At 38.1% G+C, this 18,368-nt stretch overlaps 1 long non-coding RNA gene across 1 annotated transcript in view; it reads left to right on the top strand.

Annotated features, from left to right (window-relative positions):
• Positions 1–18,061, top strand: part of LOC113196724 (uncharacterized) — a 33,245-nt gene extending 15,184 nt beyond the window's left edge. Inside the window, exon 4 of the long non-coding RNA XR_003302594.1 lies at positions 17,945–18,061. This is a non-coding gene — a long non-coding RNA (uncharacterized LOC113196724). The remainder of the gene's footprint in view (positions 1–17,944) is intronic.
• Positions 18,062–18,368: the final 307 nt, after the last annotated feature.

Raw genomic sequence — 18,368 nt, 5'->3', positions numbered from 1 at the left:
TTGCCAAGGTGTTCTTCCTCATCCTGGGCCAAAGCAATAAAGCCAGCCATTTATGGAATAAAACCTCTGAAACTGTAAACCCCAAATAAACCTTTCCTCCTCTACATTGTTCCTGTCAGGTCTTTTGGTCATAGTGGCAAAAAAAAAAAAAAAAAAAAAAAAAATTAAAACAGTACTTATCTTGTTTCAGAATCTATTACCTCTTTTATTTTCCCACTGCCATTCCACTAACTCAGACCCCTTCTTCATTCCAAATAATTCCAATAACTCTTCTAACTTCTCTTTCTACCTCAAGGATCTCATCCTTGTTAGATTTCTACTGTCAAAAATAATATAAACTATCCATTGGGTTTTTGGTAATGTGACAATTTTTCCAATCAATCTTTCTGTTCTCATTTTCCTCTACTCTAGATAAACCAGATAATTGGCTTTTTGAGTTGACACCTTAGTATTTTTGTCCATGCTCTTCCATCAAAATGGAATGTTCTTAGGTTCTCCCCTTCCTAAATATCAAAGCTATCCCAGTTTATTCTCTGTCATCTAAAACTGGCTATGTCACCACAGAGATGGAGCCTGTTCTTATCATTACAGCCCAGAGGGGCTGCCCCTCATTCTTTGACTCTTTCCAAGAGGAAAGCTCTGCACCCTGTATAAGGAGCACCTTTTTCTAATTCACACACAGTTACAGCTTTGGTTAGCAGTGAGGGACACATAATGGGATCTTAAAATTAATTAAATCAATATCATCACAGGCTCATAACAGAAAGGTGTAAATGAACATGTGGTAGAAAACTCATACCTCTGGATCCTAGCTCCTCTATCACATATAGCCTTCTTTACCCATAAACAACAGAGAATAGTGATGATTAACAAGAATGTGATGTGATCACTTAAATGACTACATCTCATGACTGTAAGATGTCTGAATTAGTTAGAACAATATAGGCCACAGAAGCAGACAGATGGAAGACTATATAATGGCTCAAACATAAATTAAGTTTATCTCTTGCTTGCATAATATTCCTAAGAGAATGTTTTTGGTTTGCACACAAATCTTCTTCACATAGTAATTCAGTGACACAGTATTCTTTGATCTCAGTACCCCATCACTCCCTCATCAAAGTCTGATAATCAACTGTGTTAGATGAAAAAACAAAGAAGAAAAAGAATGGAGAGAGCATATCTTCCTCCTAAAAGCCTTGGCCTAGAAATGACACATATCATTTTACTCATAATCTACCAGTGAATATTATTCCAATTGTACTTCATTGAAAAGGAGAGAAGGTATAGTCCAGTTCAAAGAAGAAAAACATTGGGTTTGGAGCTAAACATGTATGATCATGTTGTTTATAGACGTCATTTCTACCTGCCAGGTAGAGATCATTCCCCCTTTTAATTTTGGACATATGATAAAGCTGGGATTCAGAGATGGTAAATGACATATTGAGAATAACAGAGCTAGTTAGTGAAGAATCACAAACTTAAACCTCTAATTTCAACTTCTAATTTTTAACTGTTCTTACTGAAGCATCTTGATAAGACAATTTAACAGAGAATCCTCAAAGCATTGTTTAGTGACTTGACTTGAAAACTTCATAGATCCTTCCAGTATTAAATTCCTAACAATCAAGTTGCATTTTAATATTTGATTAAATATGGCTAATTTTTATTGTTTGGCAAGGATAGAACAAGGACCACATCACTCATAACTTTCTAACTCTTTTCTTTTTTCTTCCTTTCTTTGTTTCTTTCTTTCTTTCTTTCTTTCTTTCTTTGTTTCTTTCTTTCTTTCTTTCTTTCTTTTAAGTAGAAACTGCTTGACAAAGAGGTTTATGTCAATGCTTAATGTATGAGAGAAGCAACAGATACTTTAACCAGGGCAGTGGTATTTCTCTCCAAGTCTCTTTCATCTCCTGCACCCAAGAAGATAATAACTGATCTTCATAGAACATTAGGTTCCTGAGGAACTCATTTTACTGCATTAGATAACTGTCCACTTACCAGTAATAATTGGCAAACAAATTCAGTATGTAAGGATGTGTATGTTTTAGTCAGCTTTCTCACTGCTGTGACAAAAAGACCTGATAAGGACAATTTTAGAGAAAACGTTTATTTTGGTACTTAGAGTTTTATAATTCTCAGCTCTTAGACAAAGCATAAAACCCAAAGGCATGCCACCAGTGACCCACCTCCTCCAGCCACACCCTATGCTGCATATCCATCAGTGGATTAACCCACTGATGAGGTTACAAGTCTCATAATTTAATTGTTTCACTTCTAGATATTCTTACATTTTTCTCACACACAAGCTTTTGAAGGACACCATACATCCAGCCCATAATACCACATGTTCATTAATTCTACAAATAATTATCAAGAGCAATACCAGGCACTGTGTCAGATGCTGATGATGCAAAGTGGAGCCTAAGGGGTGTGACCCTTGGATACATTACTATGTAAAAAGAGGGATTTGAATTCAGTGCATTGTAAGAAAAATTATATAATAGAGAAATATGCCATGTGTTTTGAATATGCAGGGCACAGGACAAGGTTTAAGGATGTAGGACTTTAAGCAAAAAATTAAAGAATGAATTTGCAAGGTCAATAATTAAAGCATATCTTTATATAAAGGATTAGAGAAATGATAGCAACTTTAGACAATTATAATTTTTTCTGGCTAGTGTAAAGAAAGCATGGTGATATGAAAGGTGAGGCAAGCATAATAGGTAAGGCCCCAAATGTAAACCTATTTGCAAGTCCCATAAATAATTGGACTTTGTCCTGCAAGTGATAGGAAGCCACAGGAGTTTGGGGTTTAGTTTGTTGTTGTCATTACTGTCTATTGTATGTTTTTTTAAAATTGAATGGTTAATATCACCTGATTTGAAACATTTGAAAAACAGTGTGTAAGTTGATATGGATTGCTGTGAACAGAGAGGCAGAGCCACCAAGAAGAAGGCAAACATGGTATTTCAGAAAAAAAAAAAAATGATAGGAGCTTAAAATAAGGCAATGCTTGTGATGGAGAGGACGAGAAAAAGAGCAATTTAGGAAGCAGAGTAGAGGAGGCTTGGTGATTATTTAAATTCAAGGGATTAGAAAGAAGCAGTTGAGCATGCCCCAGCTTTCTAGCTGAATTGAAGTCTGTGTCTGTGCCAACAAAAATCAAAAGTTATTCGCTTCTATTTTGCCTCTGAATTTACTTGTGCTACCTAATAAGATTGTTTACTCTGGTCACTAGTGAACAAATTGAATAAGAAAAAATGAACTTTCTGGTATTAATCCTCCAGAGGCCATGGTGATAAGATCCTTCAAGGTGGAATGTAAGAATCCATTATATTGTCATAATAAAATTTGCAGGATTCCAGGATCCTTGTTGGTTAAATAGGCAAGTTTCTGCCAAGAACTGATGGAAACATTTCAATGGTGTCTGCTGGACCTAAACAGAACAACAACAACAAAAAACACCTGCTTGGGTCTCAAAGTGCAATTAGCTCTGTCTATTCTGAAGATTCTGAAGTTACTATTCAATAGTGATTATGTTACTTTATTTTAAAAACGAACTCGAGTCTTTAAATGTGTAGTCCTCAATAAAAATCAACATGTATTTGAAGATTACTTGCTCTGTATGGTTTTGAGTACTACAAAGTTAGAAGCAATTATGGAGACTTGTGCTTACTGCTCTATTTCCCCAGCAGTGTGAAAAAGGCAGACTGGCCTCTTGAATCTGTCTCCCAGGGATTAAAGCAAACTGGAAGTGGTTTTGACTCTTCACTGACTTGCCATATTGAGGCTGGCTGAAGATGGCACTCCAAGTGAATTGGCACAGTCCTGCAGCATTGGAATGGTATTTCTTGTCAGCGTTGGATGGCATATGTAGTTTTGTGTATTGTTCTGGTGCTTCTTAAATCAAATTGCCCAATTTAAGCCAAGCAACTGTTCTATTCTCTACTTTCCTTTCAAATCACATCAATCCTTTTCTTGGTCCGGTCATACCCTTCAAGTGCACTTTGCAAATTTCCCATGGTGCTTAGGAAGGGTTTTCATTATCATAGACATGAAAAAAAAATGATAACTTATGTATGCTTTAAAATTTTAATCACATCATTTCGATAGAATGAATAAAAGTTTGTGAATCTGTACAAAATCACAGTCTGTAATTGAAAACCAAAGTGGCTCCCTGATCTTAGTTTCTTGATTGTTCTATGATTGAAGACAACTTACCTGTACTTAGTTGTGTCCAACATTCAGCCAGAGAATGTTTAATTCAGTGGTGAGACTTTATCCAAGAGAAGAGAGGCTGACTTGAAGGGTATATAAGGTGTTGCTCATTTCCTCCAACATGATGAGAAGGTAAGCCTTCAAAATACTGCTTTGTTTGTTCTTTCTTGAAGTCAGATTTCTCAAATTATTATGTTTCTGTTTGCTCCTAATTTTAATCTTTTAGTTTAATTTGTAAAGATACTCTAACATCATCAGTACCAGTAGAGGTCATTTTTAAGCTTTTCTGCCCACCACAGGTCCACAGTCCTGGTTATAACTTCCTGGGTTTGTGAATCTGAGTCCCCAAATCTAGCTAGGCAAATTGTTGTCAGAATTGAGCTGAGAGTTCTCATTGAGTGACACCATGCACTTCAATAATGACAGAGTGGCTTCTGTGTTGCTGACCTCTTGAAAATCACACCAGTTGTGTGGCATCCAAGAGTACATGAATTCATGCAGGAAGGCAAGGCACATATCATGTGAAGAACACCTGGGACTATAACAAATCCTGATGGGTAGTCCAGATGCCTGTATAATTTCAAAATGAGAAGCACTAAAGATCTAACCAAAGAATTAAAACAACAAAATGAATAGAGATGGCTTTAGAACAGGGGAACTCTATGGAATACCCTGACTGGATAGCCAAAGCCATTTACTTTCCTATGATGATCTGTGAGATTTCTATCATAAAGCCCACACCTTGAACTTTTTCCCTTCCTCATATTTCCTCTGGGGACCCTCCAGGCTGTGCAATGCTACTACTGCATGGTCACAATTTCTCCCATGCAATTGCGTAGCAGACCTTTAGCCTCTGGGAGGATATGATAAACCCCGATATAGCCCTGTCTCCTCTCATCCTAACACTTGTTACTGCTTTCTGGCCTCCAGCACTTTGCTTCAGGTAATTCTTGATGTCATTTTCTTTTGCCAAGTCTCTCATTCAGTCCTGACCCAGGGACTGTTTGGAGAACATTAGCCTCCTTCCACCCTGTTTTAATATGAGCACTTTTAGGTCACCAAGAGGCATAGATGGGGAAAGGAAGTGGCTTGTTTGTTTTTCCTTGCAGGCCCCAGGTCTGTCCCCTTTGGAAACAGATGAATAAGCCTTACCATCACTGCATAAGCCAGTTTTGCCTCAGATAAACCTTCCTGGATCTGAGAAATAAGCCTTTTATTCATTTTTTTAGAGTTTAGTTTTCTTTTCTGTGGTCAGTGGTATTTAGCTTCATTTTCTTCTCCTTATTCCTCTCTTTGCTTTTATTTCTTCTCTTTAGTATTCCTGCCAGCCCCTGCCAAGTTTCTTTGTCATCTGTCTCTATAGCCAGCTTAACTTTTGAGCCAATAGTGTCAAAGCAGAGTGCATATGGGTACTGTCAATCTCACATGGTACAACTTGGAATTAATTTCTTGTGTTATTCAACCCATAAGCAGAGTAAAACTTGTGTGGCCTTGCAATCTCTAAGTTAAAATGTTCCCTCCCTAATTTTCCATTCCCTCTCTTCTTCTTTTAGCTCAAACAGAAAGTCTTGGGTTCTATCTTGAGGCAGGGCACACTTTCTGATTTGTATGGGTCTTTAACCTAGCTTTCTTCTACAGCTCGGGCCCATCCCTGAACCCCAGCCTCAATTGTTAATGGTCCTGCCAAGTTCTCACTGTTCCCCCACTTCCTATCCCCTTAATCACTGACTATTCTTCTAGTCCCACACTAAATGAAACAGATATCTTCAAACACAAAGGCAGCAGCATCAGAACATTCTCTGCATGCCTTGGGCATACCCCGAAACCTCATCACCACCATTAACCAGTATTTGATGGAACCTAACCTGAGCTTGGACAATTTCCTCTAGGCACTTTGCTTTCACCCTAGCCAGACATTCAAGCATTCTGTCCCTAGTGAATGAAATTCTGTGGTTTAGGCTCTCCCTCTAAGATGACCCCATTTTAATGTTTTGAGCCAAAGCCAAGGTCAGAAAATGGCCTCCAATTTGAATGCTACACATTTTCCCTACTGGATTTCCTTTTCTCAAGATAGTGGCTGGAACACTGCTTAGTTCTTCTTTACTTTCAACCTCCCTTTTAATTAAATACACTCTCCTCAGCTTCTTTTACCATCCAATACAATCTAACTCAATAGGGATCTTATTTTAAAAAGGTCTATTTCATTTTTATTGAATATTCTTTGACAGAATACACCTACGTTCACTATGACTTTGGAAGATGAAACCCCCTTTTGTTTTGTGCACTCAGAGTTCAAACCTGACTTTAGTATAGTTAATATTTGATGACGACTCACTGTTTTCTCGTCACTGCTAATAGTGTAGTATTGTTTCCTAATTCTCACAATGTCCATATTAGGGAGATATAATTTTAGGCCCATTTTTCTGCAAAAGCATTAAATGTGGGCAGATGAAATTATTTGCCTATGGGCAGTGAAATAGTGACAGAGAAAAGATTTGAATATAGAGTTCTTATTTTTATCACAGTGCTCCACTTGATATTGCAAGTACTAAAAGGAGTTTTCCTTATCCTTTACAGCATTTTAAGACCCATTTAGGTATGAGTTTCCTTGGAGATAATCATATTACTCTTCATCAAAATTTTCTCAGCACTTACTAAATACCAATTGTTGTCATAAGCTTTGGGGACAGATGCATTGACTAAACAGGTAGGGGCCACTCAGAACAAGCTGTACTTAGACATATATTCAGCTTTCCTGGAAAAGGATCTTATAAGAAAAGAGGTATTCAATGCCCCAAAAAGGTGAAATTACTCTGCTGCAAACCCTACAGTACAAATAGATGTGTCACTGTCCTAGGTGGCTGAGCTTTTGCCATAAATTTTACCATTGGTCATGAATGGACATTTTATTTTTTAATTAATTTTTTATTTATATATGACAGTGGAATGCATTACAATTCTTATTACACATATAAAGCACAATTTTCATATCTCTGGTTGTCTACAAAATATATTCACACCAATTCATGTCTTCATACCTATACTTTGGATAATAATGTCCTTTACATTCCACCATAATTTCTAACCCCATGCCCTCTCCCTTCTCCTCCCACCCCTCTGCCCTATCTAGAGTTTGTCTATTCCTCCCATGCTTCCCCTCCCTACCCCACTATGAATCAGCCTCCTATATCAGAGAAAACATTTGGCACTTGGATTTTTGGAATTGGCTAACTTCACTTAGCATTATCTTCTTTAACTCCATCCTTTTACCTGCAATACCATGATTTTATTCTCTTTTATTGCTGAGTAATATTCAATTATGTATATATGCCACATTTTTTGTCTATTCATCTATTGAAGGGTACCTAAGTTGGTTCCACAGTTTAGCTATTGTGAATTGTGCTGCTATAAACACTGATGTGGCTATGTCTCTGTAGTATGCTGTTTTTAAGTCCTTTGGGTATAGGCTGAGGAGAAGGATAGCTGGGAAAAATGGTGATTCCATCCTCAATTTTCCAAGAAATCTCCATACTGCTTTCCATATTGGCTGCACCAATTTGCAATCCCACCAGCAGTGTATGAATGTACCTTTTTCCCCAATTCCTCACCAATACATCTTGGTGTTTGTCTTCATAATAACTGCCATTCTGACTGGAGTGAGATGAAATCTTAGAGTGATTTTGATTTGCATTTCTCTGATTGCTAGAGATGATGAACATTTTTTCATATATTTGTTGATTGATTGTACATCATCTTCTGATAAGTGGCTGTTCAGGTCCTTGGCCCATTTATTGATTGGGTTATTTGTTTTGGGGGTGCTTAGCTTTTTGAGTTCTTTATATGCACTAGAGATTAGTGCTCTATCTGATGTGTGAGGGGTAAAGATTTGCTCCCAAGATGTAGGCTCTCTATTCACCTCATGGATTCTTTCTTTTGCTGAGAAGAAACTTTTTAGTTTGAGTCCATCCCATTTATTGATTCTTGATTTTTAATTCTTGCAGAGTCTTATTAATAAAGTTGGAGCCTAATCCCACATGGATTAGGGCCTACTTTTTAGAGCCTACTTTTTCTTCTATTAGATGTAGGGTCTCTAGTTGTATTCCTAAGTCCTTGATTCATTTTGAGTTGAGTTTTGTGCATGGTGAGAGATGGATTTAATTTCATTTTGTTGCATATGGATTTCCAGTTTTCCCAGCACCATTTGTTGAAGAGGCTATCTTTTCTCCAATGCATTTTTTGGCATCTTTGTCTAATATAAGATAATTGTAATTTTATGGGTTAGTCTTGGTGTCCTCTATTCTGTACCATTGTTCTACCAGTCTGTTTTGGTGCCAATACCATGCTGTTTTTGTTACTATTTCTCTGTAATGTAGTTTCAGGTCTGGTATAATGATGCCACCTGCTTCACTCTACCTGATAAGGATTGCTTTTTTTCAGCTATTGTGGGTCTCTTATTTTTCCAGATGAATGTCATGACTGCTTTTTCTATTTCCATGAGGAATGTCATTGGGATTTTGATTGAAATTGCATTAAATCTGTATAGTGCTTTTGGTAGTATGGTCATTTCGATAATGTTAATTCTGCCTAATGAATGGCTCATTTTAAAGTAATCTACTAGAAAGCTAGAATATCCAAATGAGAAAGAACAACTGACATCATTTGATTTAATCATCTCATTGTAGAAATGAAATAATAATAATAATAATCTGCTCAAAATTTAACATTTTCAAAATTATATTTGTAGTGAAAAACTCACTCCTTCAGTAAACTTGTCCCAATTCCTCATCTAGGGCTTCCATTAATACATAACACTATCTCCTGGGGAATGATATGGTACATATTGAAACCAACATATTCATGGTCTTAGGTAAAGCTTTCATGACCTTGGATCACTGTCTCATAACAAAACTTCATTTAAGTCATTGCTCATTGTGTAAGCTTTTGATTGCTGTGACAAATAACTGAGAAAAACACCTTAAAGGAGGAAAGATTTATTTTAATTCACAGTTACAGAGGTTTTGGTCGGCCATTGCTGGTCAGCTCTATTGCTTTGGACTTAAGGCAAGGCAGAACATCACTGCAAAGGACCATGGCAGAGTAAAACTTCTCTGCTCATGGCAGCTGGGAAGCAGAGAAAAAGAGAGAAAGATGTGGTCATGGACCAGAAATACCCTTCCAAAGCAGACCCTCAGTGACCTACTTCCTCTAACCATGCCCCAACTCCTACAGTCTCCACCATCTCAGAGTAGTCCCTGCTTATTAATCAATATCATCACAGATTCCTTTATCCTTCTAAGACCCTCCATGTACACTCACTTACACAGCATTCCTGGATTTTCCTTGCCACTGAAGACAGGAGCATGGCTGAGTTTCCCATAGTCACCACATATCCTCTTACCAGCTTACCACTTTTGCTATTTATCCTGGTACTAAAAGATACAATCACATCCTCGCCTCCCCATCCCACCCTTGCAGTGTGAAGCTGGTTGCTTTGTTTTTTTCCCTTCTAACACACTTGCTTTGTGCTATATTTAACTGTTGTACATTAGCATTAATATCCAGCCGCACAAGGGAAGTTGCCGCTGTGCATTACTTCCACCAGGTACGGTGGGGGTTTGGTCTGCTAATGTCTTCTGGAGATAGGGAAACAGATGCACAAATAATAAGAAAAGAGCTGAACCTCCTCCCCATGGTAATTTGAATACAAATCTTCATAAGGTTTTTATGTGCATGATTTTATTCTTTTGCTTTTTAGCTACTTTTAGCTTTTGGTTTCGGGTGACACTCAGCTACTCATGAAAAGGGAGGCTGACAATATAAAAGAATGTTCTCCTGAAAAGAAGGTGCTTTAAACATGAAACTAAATGCAGGCAATCACCAGCATAAATTATTCACACAAGATTCTCATCTGGGGGTTTAGCTCAGTGGTAGAGGATTTTGCCTGGCTCTGGGTTTGATTGCCACCCAAAAAAAAGAAAAGGAAAAGATTCTCAACTGCCTAGAACAAGACCTAGTATGTAGTGGGTCCTCAAAAAAGCAGAAAGATGTATAATAAATAAAACCAGATGTGATTTCTCCCTTTCTGGCTAGTTTTTTTTTTTTTTTTAAATGTATTGGAATTCCATCTATGTCTAGAAGAGAAAGACTGTGGACCAAAAGGAGGGTGTAGTCATTATAGGACACTTGTTTATTTGTCTAGGTTTTCTTTTTTCTTTTTATTTGCTTATTTTTACTTTTTATATTTTTTATCTGTAAAGTCATCTCCTCCTGTTCCTCCTCCTCTACTTCCTCCTCCGTCATCACCACCTTCTCTCTCTCTTCCCTTTCTTTTTAATATCAGGCAATCATTAGAAAAACAACAAAAAAAATGGATCTATTTAAGGTTTTTTTAAAAAAAATATCTTTATTGTATTTATTTATTTTTATATGGTGCTGGGGATTGAACCCAGTGCCTCACATGGGCTAGGCAAGTGCTCTACCACTAAGCTACAATCCCAACCCATGTTTTGTTTTTTAATCCAAGTAAGAAGCAACCATTTTTTTTTTTTTTTTTTGGTCTTGGTGTAACTTTGTGTTTACAAGAAAAATAATTGCAAAAATAACATTAAATTTATCCTGAGGTTCTAAAATGTATTTAGTGAACACGATAGATAGATTATAATTGTGGTAAGGAGATGAACATGACTTGTAGGGGAAGAGAAAGAGGGAGGAAGGAGGGTAGAAAGCATTGGAAGAGACAGAAACACTCATACACAGCAGAAAAGTGTCTACGAGAGAGAAAGAAAGAAGAGCAGGTAGAAAGTAGTCATGAAACAGAAATTCAGCAGGAAAGCTAAGGGCCTAAAAGGAAGAACTACCTACATGTATGTTCCAAGGTCTTTATATAGGACCTTCACAGGGAGAAGAGGGAAAATGTCCAAGGGTGGTGTTCCTCTCTGAGTCTATCCACCTGAAGTGCTGGCAGGTCTAGGCCCCTTTCATAAACCTTGCTTCCATCCTCACGTTCCTTCAGCTGCCTCAGAGAGGAAGCCCACTGGAGATGGAGGAGGCTTCCAGAATCCCATCCAAAGTAACAGAACTCCATGCAGAAGCTGTTCTGCCTGGTTGCACTCTAAACTCAGCAGACTTACAAGTAATGGAAAAGCTACCTGCCATCACCAAGCAATGTGCTAAACAATGGGCAATAAGATTTATCTGGTAGCCCAATCAGAAGAACTTGCAAACTATTCTTAGAAAATTGCATTGTGTTTTGTTTTCTAATAGAAATAAGGAGCCAAAGGAAAGCTAAAAGGGGGAGTTACATAGTCAGATCTCTGCTCAGAAACATCGGTCTGACAGCTCAAAGTAAAGATGAGTCAAATTGCTGTTATAACAGTGTAAGCAAGAAATAATGGCCACTTTAACCAGAATTGCAATGAAGAAACTTGTTGAAAGATACTAATAAATGTAAACAGCAAGTCCTGGGGACCCTCTCAGAGTTGGGTGTTGGAAGGGAAATGGGGATGCAATGATTTTCAGATTCCTGGGCTGGACACATGAGATGGATAGGATGACTTCCAAAGGAGAAATCTTGTTAGGTGAGAGATGGGCACATGCCCAGAAGGAGAATTACAGCCAGCTAAAGAGAGAACATGGAGAAACCACCAATGGAAAGGAAGTCTGGAGAGGATCTGCAACAGAGGAAGCCGAGCAAGGCGCTCAGAGATCAGGAAGATCTGGTCAGTGCAGTGAAGGTTTTCTTGTGTTTCCAAGTGAAGACTGAGCACAGACTTTTTTTTTTTTTAAGACCTTGAAATAGGAGCCCACATGATAGAGCAGCAAGTGGGCAGGACTGGAGTCCCACTGATATGAAATTAAAACAGCTGTCACTTGTTATAAGATCTTGGGAAAGTTACTCAAAAATGATTTCAGTTTAATTTTGTTTTGTTAACTCTACAAAATGAAGATGACATCATATACACAGCATTGTTCTGAGTGTCAAAGTTCATAATGTTTGTAGTCCCTCGCTACTTTTCCCCCTTTAACTTAACCCTCTTCCAGGTCATCAACTTCTGAGCTCACTTTTAAAAACAGGCCAGATTAGCCCAGACCTCTCCATATCATCCCTTAGGATTTGCCTTTACATGTAGGATGGGGCCACAGGTATTCCTTCAGGTCTAAGCCCTGCTTACTTTGTTAGCTACATCTCTCACCACTTTGACATCTCACTCCAGTGCTAACATGTGAAATATATATATACATCATACTCTTTTATACCTTCAAATCTTTGAACAAATTACTACTTCTTCACAGATTCTTTGGATTCATAATTCTTCATTAAACTTTTGAGACTGAAGTGCAAAAACCTATTCCCATGTACATGTCTTTATCTTGACTCAAACTCTGCACTAACCCCTATCTTCCACACAACAAAACCCTTCTCACCTGCTGTCATGTTTTTGAGATTCAACTAGTCACACTGAAGCAACATTTTAACTATTTATGTGTTTAAATTCTCCCTCAACCAGTTGATTTTTTTCTCTTTATTTCTGATTCATTATTATATCCAAAAAAGTAAATAGTTCCCCATTGTATCCTCAGTAACTTTAGATGAAATGCATGCTTTCAGTATAAGGCCATGAGTCTTACAGGATCAGAATATACCACATTAAAATTTATAAGGCCATATAAACAAAGGATGAATTAGGACTGTTTTTTCTTAGGAGGTTTCTGGTCAGTTGTCTACCCTGAGGCTAGATTAGATTTGAGGTTTGGCAAATCATTATTGCACTGGCAAAAGCCAGGACCCCAAATTATATAACTTTTAAGATTTGTTCTCAGCCCTGATTTCTGATCCAGTCTGGGACTGACTGATCAGTAGTTTGAGAAAGAGGCAGCACCTTGACTAGTTAAACATATATGCTGGAGTGGGACTACCTAGCCTCAATTTCCTTTTTCTGGTCATTGTAAATGTATGATTACAGGCTACAGAATTCATCTATCCCTCATTCACCTTATTCATTGATAGAATGGTGCAGGTAATAACAGAATATGCCTCTTTAAGATGTCATGACAATTGAGTCAATAGATATAAGGGGAGGAGAACAGTGTCTGAAATATAATACTTCTTTGCTTCTATTACTTGTGACTTCTTTTAAAGATATTAGTAGCTGCAGTATCCACATAACACTCTGTGCATGTACATGGTTCTCAAGATAAGTACCATGTGTCAGCAGGAAGCAATTTCATGAAAGCCCCAAGGGAGATTCAGATCCTTTACTGGCCCTGTAATCTACAGGTCCTCCTTGTCATCCTTTCTTCCCAGTTTCCTTCTCCACTATCTAGTCCTTTCAGAACAAAGTTCTTTTGGGAAGAATGAAAACCAGGGTAGGGCACTGTGGGATGAGACTTGAGTTTGAAACAAGGAATATGAGATGAATGGATACTAGTGATGACAAATGGCAAATACCCCTTAAATAACTGCTTTGCTTGAGGCACTGTTATAGGTACAATGGAGTCAATCCATCTTATCATTTTTTTTATCTTAGAGGAATCCTGTACTAGGAAAAGGAATAATATTTCCACTGCCTCATGCTTTTTTTTCTTCTAAAATAGAATTCTTATCAGTGTGTGTAGGTACTATGGTGATAGCTGCTATATAAATACAAGAAGAGAGAACAAGAGAGGAGGAGGAGGTAATTAACTCAATTGTAAAAGGCTTCCTTTAAGAAGCAGAAAAAAAGTTTCTCCGTAATTTCATCCCTGTCTCCAGAGAGGCAGAGAAAGGTGTTCAGCAGACATCCTCCCGAGCATCCCAAGTGCACGATGCTGACTCCAAGGCAGAGTCAGCACACCCAGTTTTTCCACCTGAATGTGCACAGCAAGCCACTTTCTCCTACTGCTTTCCCCCTCTATGTAAATAACCTCTTTATAAATGGGAAAATGGAGAGCAATCCTTTCAAACAGTTGTCATAAATTAGAATAAATTGCATTAATTCAAAATGTAAAACTTGGAGAGCCAGGAGAACATGCAACATATTTTCCCCAAATAACACTGTGAACAAGCACGAGTGTATACTTTGGGCATATGTATATCTTTCTTCTGACTGACAGCCTGAAGGATAGTCCATGTGATTTTTGTGTTGCTGAGGTGAAAACAATCTTTATTTGGATTGAATAGCAGAGTAAACAGGAATGAATAAGAGACACAAAAGTTTACAGTACAGATGGTTTTCCAATTCTTTTTAAAAAATTGTCTGTCTTATCAATTAAAGGTACACTTGCCTTTTGTTCCAGTCAACTGTTATGTAGTCTTTTCACAGTTGTACATGTGAAAAACCATACAGGATCAGCTAACTATGTCCTGAGTTTAACAATGCCACATAGGTGAAATGTAGCAATGAAAGTTTAATCTTCCCTACCTTTTAACTGTAACAATGAAGATGTGTCTTTTAGTATGGCTATGTAAGTCAATAAGGAAACTATAAACCTTTGTAATGACAACCAAGATATAAAAAATAAAATGAGAAAGCAATATGTATGTGTGTGTGAGTGTGTGTGTGTGCATGTGGATGTAAGTGTGTGAGCATGCACATGGGTGTGTATGTACACACACCCATGCTTAAGGAGGGAATGGGTAAAAGATTTTGATGATTCAAGAAAAATAAGAAAAGGTATGCCAAAAATGTTCTCCACAGACACACAGAATTTGATGAAACTATAATTACGCCTACCCAGAAGCAGCACACACCTGTGCACCTAGAAGCTTCCTTCCTAGAGTTGGAAGAACGATGTCCTTCCCACACCCATGTCTGGCTTTGTCATCTGAATGAACTGATTCAGGTAGTACAAGGGAGGGATAATAGCCACCCACTTTCTACCAATAAGGCCCCCACACCCATTCAGGGAGGCAAATGTCTATTTTGATTGAATTATCCAGTTTTAGATGAAGGTCAAATTTTAAAATAACATAGCACTGCCTAAATATTTGCCCACCATTTTTCAAATTCGGTATGATTATACATCGAATCATGATGTATCGCTTAATCTGTGTCAAATAACGCCTTTATCCCCCAACATTTTTTTTGACCACAAAATCTATGGCAGTTGAAAGGTCTCATTGAGAGGCACTTGAGGGGTCAGTGGACAAACATGTAGGTCTGACTTGTAGACTCGTCCTTGCTCCTGCAGACTCTTCTGCCTGCCTTGAAAAGACCAGTTATGGCTCTCAAGAGAGCTCTTATCTGGAACAATTCCCACCAAACAATCAATGGCATATCATCATTTCTTTCCTTTTCCAAAAGAACAGGATGCACAGAAAATAATGCACATGTAGTAAAGAGCTGAAAGCCTAATGCACATAAGAGGTGGGCCCCTCCGATTCAGCACATCAGGCCACCAGATATCAGTCTCCGTGGGAGTTAGTCATCATTTTCTCACACGAGCCATGCTTTTTCTCCAGGGATTTATGCATCTTCTTCCTCTCTCCATAAAGAATTAGCTGAATATAGTAAAAATAAGAGGACTCTGGGACTGCAGATGGCTGACCAGCTGTTTCTGGGTGACACCCCATGAATCAGTGCCTCATCCAGCTTTAGTGCTTCCATGTTTTGGGGGCAAAATATTCTGCATTTTGGAAAACTAGTTCATGGAAAATAATACAGCAAACTAACATTTATAGAAAACCACAGTAATCTTCTAACAAATGTCCTAAATTATGTACTCAAAAGCAGATCCAATTTTACCCAAGGTTCTCGTCTACAGAGCCTGTGGGACCCTCTCTTCTTGTTTATAATGGCAGTTCCTCCCAGCCCCCAACCCAAGTGCCTCTCCCCACCACCTCCTTATGATATATCACTTTTTATACTGCACCACACAGAAGACAAAATTTCAGCTAGGAGAAGATGCTGGGAAGAGTGAGAGATGTATAGTATTTAAAGAACTTCATTTTTATGTCCCCTTTGGAGATTCTGCTTATACATTTGCATTAATAGTTTGATGTTAAGATTAATGCCGCTTTTAAAGCCTCTTGTTTCCATTTAAACAATATCCATTCCTCAGTGCTTAAGTGCAATGCTGGGGGTGTGGGCAAAATAAAAGTCGAATGGAAATTTATATTCCAACTTCTTCCTCTCTCTTTCAAGGAGGAAGTTTCTGGCAAGGCAAGAGTTTAACTGAAGCCTTTTCCTGGTTGTCCTCTTGAATTTTAGATGATTGTTTGATGTGAATATCTCTGAGAGGATATATTTTAATACACAGAAGAGTAGAGACAGCTCCAACTGCCTACAATCAGGAAAAGGGCATTGTGGCAGAATAAGAAACCTCTGTGATCTTTCTTATTCAATGAAAGCCATTCCTTTGGGTGGGAGAGTCAAATGCTAGTAGCCACACATGCTGCCTGCATACCACACAAGCCAGAGGAATGCAGATTTCTGTATCTGAGAGCAGCTGCTAAGCGAAATGGAGCATCCAACAGATGGCTGCATTGTCATTGTTGGGGGAGGAGGCGAGGGGAGCTATTTTGGTTTTTCTGTTGAATGTACGTGTATGTTTGTTCATGCATATGTCTGTTTAATAGAATATTGTTCACTACCTGTGTTCTCCACTACCTGGATCTCTTGATGCTATCAAAGGCTTGTGTTCACTTTGAATCTTAGAGTTAAAACAGACGTTAGAGGTCATTTGGTCATTCAACTTTTAATAGAGAAGAAGAAAGACCAAGGACACAGCTTGTTAGAGCGAAGACCAGAACTCTTTCATTAGGCCATACTACAAAGAAGTCCTACACCCTATTTACTTGAGTATTAGAACTGAGCACCAAGAAAGAGCAAACAGTATAGCAGTTGCAGTTTCACAGTCTGAAAACAAATATGTGTTTTCTTTTAAAATCTTACTTTGGAGTTGCTTTGCAATCCTCATGTTGGAGGAAAGGACTAAGACACTTTATAAACAGACATACATCAGGACTTCATTATACATTTATAATATGTTTGGAACAGTCTGATCCATACTACAGAATATTATAATTCTTTTGCATTTCATATTCCAGAATACAAAGAGTTAAACTTGAAACTCAAAGCTATCAAAAGCCACCCATAAGAGGCAAACAGAAGAGTGTCAAGGTCCCAAAATGACCTGACTACAAAGGTCTCCATACCCTCTTGGATGGTAGCTTTGGGTCAGTTGTACAATCACATGGCTCACCCATTGGTTCATTTTTTTCCCCCTCCAGAAATAGAATCAATAGAGAACAGACAAACCCACAGTTGCCAGTTTGTACAGTCTTGTGGTTTCTGTCAGGGGCTACAGACTCGAGCAGGTCTACCAGATAATGAAGGCAAACTATTTCAGTTCCTGTGGGTCCAGAGCTCCTCAGCAGAGTTCTGGTTTCAAACAAATGAATAACAAATTAAAAGGCACAGTAAAATAAGGGGGTGGTTAAAATATATTAACTAAAATCAATGTAGGAGAAACATAGTTAAAACCCCTGCATTCTCAGCAATAGCCTGTGATGTATTTGGTTAATCTCTTAAAATTTATGTTAAAAGCCTTTTAACAGAAAGTCAATATATTTGGGTGGTAGAGCAAGTATATCATCCTGTACTGGTTGCATTAAATACTAGGCTCCACTGTCTGCAGGAAGTGAGCAAGGGTACATCCGACGGAGTCCCATCTCAAGGAGACCAGACACTGTTTCCAAAAGGCCTGTAGAGCCAGACTGAGTATTGTGTTCTCCTCTGCCTAGGTTCCCCACTGACGTCAACGAAAGTCCTGGAAATGAAGCAGGATCGGAATACCAAAAGCATAGCCTAATAATAGTGCAAAAATGGAGAGCAGATGGAAAATAAAGCTTTTCGGATAAAGTGTGACCTAATGTTATAAATTTGTTGGGAGAAAGAAAATAACAACAGCAGCAAAGTATAAAGGGCTGTAAGCAGACCTACTGGTGCTAAAATTATGGAATATGGCTGACTAGAAAAACACCTAGCTCTTTAGAAGCCTTTCAGAAAGGGACTTTAAAATGAACAGAATAATAAGCAAAATCAATTTTTGAATAGTTTGAAACACTACTCCCTAAATGTGTCTGGGGAAAATAAATACACAAAAACAGAAGCAGAAAACTCCAGATACAGATTGTTAGCAAGTTCCTCTCCCCTGGACTTATGCAT

Source organism: Urocitellus parryii, chromosome 1, assembly GCF_045843805.1.
Source record: "Urocitellus parryii isolate mUroPar1 chromosome 1, mUroPar1.hap1, whole genome shotgun sequence".
Taxonomy (NCBI): Eukaryota; Metazoa; Chordata; class Mammalia; order Rodentia; family Sciuridae; genus Urocitellus; species Urocitellus parryii.
The sequence above is the reverse complement of the archived record's forward strand: the minus strand, read 5'-3'. Positions and strand labels throughout refer to the sequence as shown.